This window comes from Dipodomys ordii, unplaced genomic scaffold (genome assembly GCF_000151885.1).
Source record: "Dipodomys ordii isolate 6190 unplaced genomic scaffold, Dord_2.0 Scaffold23, whole genome shotgun sequence".
Lineage (NCBI taxonomy): Eukaryota > Metazoa > Chordata > Mammalia > Rodentia > Heteromyidae > Dipodomys > Dipodomys ordii.
Genome location: NW_012267239.1, coordinates 6,545,632 through 6,551,192, shown reverse-complemented (window position 1 = coordinate 6,551,192; position 5,561 = coordinate 6,545,632). Strand labels below are relative to the sequence as shown.

Here is a 5,561-nt window from a genome sequence, read left to right as displayed (position 1 = left end):
GGGTTGCATTTCTAGAAGGAGAAGTCCGTTCACGCGGAACGCTGGTGTCTCGCAGGCGCCAGGTGCAGTGACGATGCTGTGTCACGGCCTTCACAGTGACAAACCGGAGTCTTTGTGACTGTGACATCCCCTCAAGGATAGGCGGAGAGGCTCACGTCTGACCTGCAGTGGAGAGGTGCCTTGTCCCTTACATGAAGAGAGAACCAGCCTGGCTGGGGTGCGGCTCAGAGCTAGAGTCTGCCTGGCACACACGAGGGTCTGGGTTCACCCCTAGCAGCAGCAGCAAACAACAACAACAGCAGCAGCGGCGGCAATAATAATAATAATGTAAAGCCTGCTGATATGCAAAGAATAGCCAGTGTCACTTTTCCCTCCAGTCAGCCTGCACACTCACAGGCTGGGAGTGAAGATGATCAAGGGTTTGGGTTCCAATCCTGCCTCTGTCTCTGCTCACTCACTTGCTTCTGTTTTGTTGTGGTGGTGGTGTTGGTGGTCATAGGGCTTGAACTCAGGGCCTGGGCGTTGTCCCTGAGCTTTTTCACTCAAGGCTAGTGCTCTACCACCACTTGGAGCCACAACTCTTCTTCTGGCTTTTTTTGGTGGTTCTTTGGAGTTAAGAGTCTCATGGACTTTCCTGCCCCAGATTGGCTTTGAACCGTGATGAGCTTCAGATCGCAGCTTCCTGAGCAGCTGGGATTACAGGCGTGAGCTGCCGTGGCCCAGCTGGGTTTCATTTTCACACGAGCTGTGTGCAGGTGGAGTGCAGCCTTCTCTGTGTGTGTGTGGGGGGGGGCGGGGTCCTGACCCCTGGCCTTGGGCCCCATCCCTTCCCTTCAGAGCCTGTTCTGGGAATTGTCAGGCCAGCCAGCCCTGGGCCAGCACTCCCTCCCTCCCCTTCCCTCCCCTCCCTTCCCCTCCCCTCCCCTGCTCATCCCAAGGTGGCAGCTTGCCACACTGGCTGTTGTAATGGCCTGCCCTTTTGTTTACTTGCTAGCCTGCCTCCCTGGGGTGCAAGGGGGTACAGGGGAGCCAAGAGCCCCCCCTCACATGTGTCTAGCCTGGGGTGGCAAAGCTGGCCAGGGAAATAACACCGGCAGATCTCAGCTGAACCTGTGGGATTTGTAATCTAATCTGTGTGTGTGTGTGTGTGTGTGTGTGTGTGTGTGTGTGTGTGTGTGTTGGTGTCATGGGATTTAGACTCCGGTTTTAGATAGTTTTTGTTTGATACCAGCCTCTTGTGTCACTGGGATTATTCACAGATTCACCCATGGCCAGCTTGTTAGTTGAGATGAGGTCTTGTTAACATTGTGCTGGGCTGACTCCAGCTCAGATCTTCCCCATCTCCACTTCCCTAGTAACCGGGATTGTGAAGGTGACTCACGGTATCTCCGATGCCCAGGAAACTTCTTCATGGCTGCTCGGGGACCTACGTGAGTCCAGAGATAACGTCTAAACGAGAAACTATACCATTATTTGTGAACCTCACGAAACTCTGTGCTTTGTGCGTTCTACTTCCTGCCCAGTCCTGGGTGAGACGTGAGACCCATCCTCTTCCTCATTTGTTCCCCACCCCCACCCCCCTGCCTTTTCCAGGCAGGGTCCCCTTTACACCCTACGGTTCCCTGACTGCTGAGTAATTCTCTAGCCCTTCTGGGGTGTGTATGGTGGGGAGTGTTCCATCCGTTGGTTCCTCCTGCTACCTAAGGAGCCTTTGGCCCTAGATGGTTTCCAGAACGTTCTTGGTGTGTTCAAGAACGATGGCAGGCCGGGCTGGTGTCTGTTTGTCTTGCTGCCCACCCTTCTTGATCAACTTTGTCACCCAAACTGTCACAAACAAGGGGGTGTGGGCTGTCACATGACCAGTCTGAGTAACCACATTCTCGCTTCCTTCTTCCCCACACTGCTGTTGGGGGTTGGTGGATCTGGGGCCACGGCGGGGAGCTGGGGGTGCCACACGGTGGCCCGGCAGCGCGAACGGTGTCACAGAAGCAGAGTCCCCTGGGGGCCCGCGCGGCTGCCGTCTCCTGCTCCACTGAGCGCGGTGAGTTCCCCTGGGGAAACCGCAGCCAGCGGCGGGGTCCCGGGGGACCGGGGGACCTGGGCCTCCAGCCTGGGACGGGCCCAGGGTGGGAAGGCCTGGACCCCAGGGAGGCCTGGGGCGGCTCCCAGGGAAAGCTTCTGATCGTGGGGGCCACAGGGACTGGGGGTCCCCCCCACCCCAGAGGGTATCCCACCCCTTCCTTTCAGGAGAGAGAAACTCAAGCCCAAAGAAGCGAAGGCATTGATTATTATTGAGGAGCGGAGCTGATTTTTAGTCTGTTTGGTTCTAGAAAAGAGAACGGTGTGGGTTTTCTGTTGTTGTTGTTGTTTTGGGGTTTTTTTGCTTGTTTTTGGGGGAGGAGAGTCATGGGGCTTGAACTCTGGGCCTGGGCGCTGTCCCTCAGCTTTTCAGTTCAAGGCAAGCGCTCTACCATTTGAGCTACAGCACCACTTCCGGTTTTCTGGTGGTTCATTGGAGATAGGAGTCTCAGGGGCTTTCCAGCCTGGGCTGGCTCTGCACCGTGATCCTCAGATCTCAGCCTCCTGAGTAGCTAGGATGACAGGCGTGAGCCACCGGCGCCCGGCAGGCATGAGGTTTGTCTTGAGCTCACCTATATGATGGAGCTGTGAACGTGCCATTCTTGGCTTGTGTTCTGATTCTGCGTCTTTGCCACGAGGCTGGCCTGTGTTAGCCCCGCTGGCTACCCACAATCTCGACCCTGCTGCCTCAGCCTCCGCGGTGGCTGACATTACGAGCGTGCGCCAGCGCGCCCAGCTGCCATCAGCAGTTCTGGTTTTGGTTTTCAATCAGATGGAGAAGACTGCATTGGTCGTGACAAACCACTACAATATTAGATTTAGGGAAGGTCGGGGGGTGTGACTCAGTGGACAGCGCCTGCCTGGCCAGTGCGGGGCTGTGAGTTCAAGCCCTAGTGTCGGGCTGGAAAAGTGGCTTAGAGGTAGAGCGCTTGCCTGGCATGTATGAAGCCCTGGGTTTGGGTCCTTATCACCACACACACAGAAAAAGCCGGCTGTGGTGCTGTGGCTCAAATGGTAGAGCGTTAGCCTTGAACAAAAGAAGCTCAGGGGCAGTGCCCAGGCCGAGAGTTCAAGCCCCAGGACTGGCCAAAAAAAACCCCACAAAAACCCTGGTGCCAACCACAACGAAGAAAATTAGATTGAGGATACGCATTGTTCTCAAATGCAATCAATACTAAAAAACAAATAATAATTAGAATACTGTTCATCTGGGTTTGGGGTGTTTTCTGGGCAGTAAAGATAGAAATGGAGAGTGGAGAGCCAAGCATTTCCCCCTACACACCACAGACAGATTTATTATCTGGGGGTTCCCCCTCTCAGCCACGGCCCCCCACCCTTCAGTCTCTGGATGGGATCTGGGCTTGAAGGCCCAGGGTCCCACCTCTTGGCAGGGGTGGGGCAGGGTCTGGGTCCGGGGCCTTCCTGGGGGTTGCCCCAGGGATTGGGGGAGCAGCCACAGCCCGCCAGGCTTGGCTGGCAGCCAGGGGTCAAACTCTGACAGCCCGGTAGCAGGGAGCCTGTCCTGGCATTCAGGGCTCGGCTTGAGTGGGGTCTACACAGGGGGGAAGGCGGGGTGTCCTCCAAGCACCCCAGGGGGTGGGCAGGGGTCTCTTTGACCCGTGGGAAACTGGGGGATCCCTGGAGAGCAGCGGCTCCTCCGGGCATCGTGGCTAGGAGCGGGCTGAGCTGGAATATGGTGCCGGCTCTGCCGGGCATGGTCCTTGGGGGGGACCCGTCGGGGGCCAGGCCTGGGCCTCTCCGTCCCCTTGGGCGCCCTATGGAAGGGGGGGGATCGAGGGGGCCTGGCCTGGCTGGGCTGCCCAGGCACATGGGTATTTCGTCCATCTCCTCCATTTGTCTGCTCACCTCCACTCTGAGCCACACCCCGGAGTCCTGCCCAGCAAAGCTGGGCTTGTGGAGGGGAGGAGGCGGGGGGGAGAGCTCCCAAACTCATCACCAGACACAGTGTTCTGCGGCGGGGCCAAGGCTGTGGGAGGCTCGGGTGGGTGGGGCGGGGGGCTCGGGTGGGGGGGGCTGGTCACTCTGCTGCTAGGCCTGCCACAGGCTCCGGATGCGCCCCTGGGGGTGCTGGGGTACCCGCAGAGTCCCTGCCCTCCACGAGCTTGAAGTACGGGGGGACGGGGGTGGGGCAGGCTGCCATGTGCCCACCGGCCACATCCCGGGCACGATGGCCAAGGTGGGATCTCTGCGCCTCGCTTTGCTGCTCCTCTGTCCCCAGGCCTTCGGTGTGGCAGCCCGCTCGCTGGAGCCTCCCGTTTCACAGAGGCAGAAACCGGGGTTCAGAGAGGAGCTCAGGGTAGCCCAGCTCATGGAGGGGGGGTGACTGTGGGACTCAGGCCCGCACGCCCCGCCCCGGGTGAGTCTGTGCTTGGGCAGTATGGGTGCTGTAGACCACAGGGCACCTGATGGGGAGGGGGGCCTTCAGAACCTGCTCTGCCCCCCCAAGGTAGGTGGGTCCCTGATTCTTCCTGATGCCTGCCCCACCCAGAAACACCCCACCCCACCCCGCACCCTCCCACCCCCACTGCCAGGAAGTGGCCAGGGCTCTGGCTGCCAGGAACCGAAGCAGCCCAAGTGGGGCAGTGGGTAGGTGCAGCTTCGCCGTGGCGAAATGTGGCTCTGGGCTGGTGGCTCCTTCCTGGAGTCCCTCCCCCCCCTAGGAAAGCAGGGCCAAGGTCAGGCCAGGCTTCTCCCCCACAGCCCCCAACCCCAGGAGGGCTCTTCAGCACGCCCTGGGGGAGGGGAGAGGGGGGTCTGTTGCCCTGAAGACATCAAAGACTGTCTGCCTCTGCCATAGTGTGTGTGTGTGTGTGTGTGTGTGCACGTGCGCGTATGCACGTGCGTGTGTGCGAGCGCGCATGCATGCTGGTACTGGGACAGCTTGAACTCAGGGCCTGATGCTCTCACTTGGCTTTTCCCTTCAAAGCTGGCATTCTACCACTTGAGCTACAGCTTCACCTCCTTTTTTTTGTTGTTGTTGTTGTTGCTGTTGGTTAATTGGAGATAAGAGTCTCATGGATTTCCCTGCCTGGGCTGACTGTGAACCATCATCCTCAGATCTCAGCCTCCTGACTAAGCTAGGATGACAGGAATGTGCCCCAAGTACCTGGCTGCCTGGCACATTTGTCCCCCTGCAGTTCTGGGACTTGAACTCTGGGCCTGGCTGCTGTCTCTGGGTTCCTTTTGCTCTACAGCTTGAGCCACAGCACCACTTCCAGCTTTTTCTGAGTGGTTTATTGGAGATAACAGTCTCATGGACTCTTCTGCCCAGGCTGGCTTTGAAATGTGATCCCCGATCTCAGCCTCCTGAGTAGCTGGGATTATAGGTGTGAGTCACCAGTATTTATATATATATGACAAAAAAAATGGGGCTGGGAATGTGACTTAGTAGTAGAGTGTTTGCCTAGCATGTATGAAGCTCTGGGTTCGAGTCCTTAGTACCACATACACAGAAAATGCCA

The 5,561-nt window shown here is 58.0% G+C and overlaps 1 protein-coding gene across 1 annotated transcript in view; it reads left to right on the top strand.

Annotated features, from left to right (window-relative positions):
- The first annotated feature begins 1,915 nt into the window (after positions 1-1,915).
- The window catches only part of Selplg (selectin P ligand), a 6,264-nt gene continuing 2,618 nt past the window's right edge, over positions 1,916-5,561 (top strand). The window contains exon 1 of the mRNA XM_013014228.1: positions 1,916-2,041. The gene's annotated coding sequence lies outside the window, so the exon portion shown is untranslated. The remainder of the gene's footprint in view (positions 2,042-5,561) is intronic.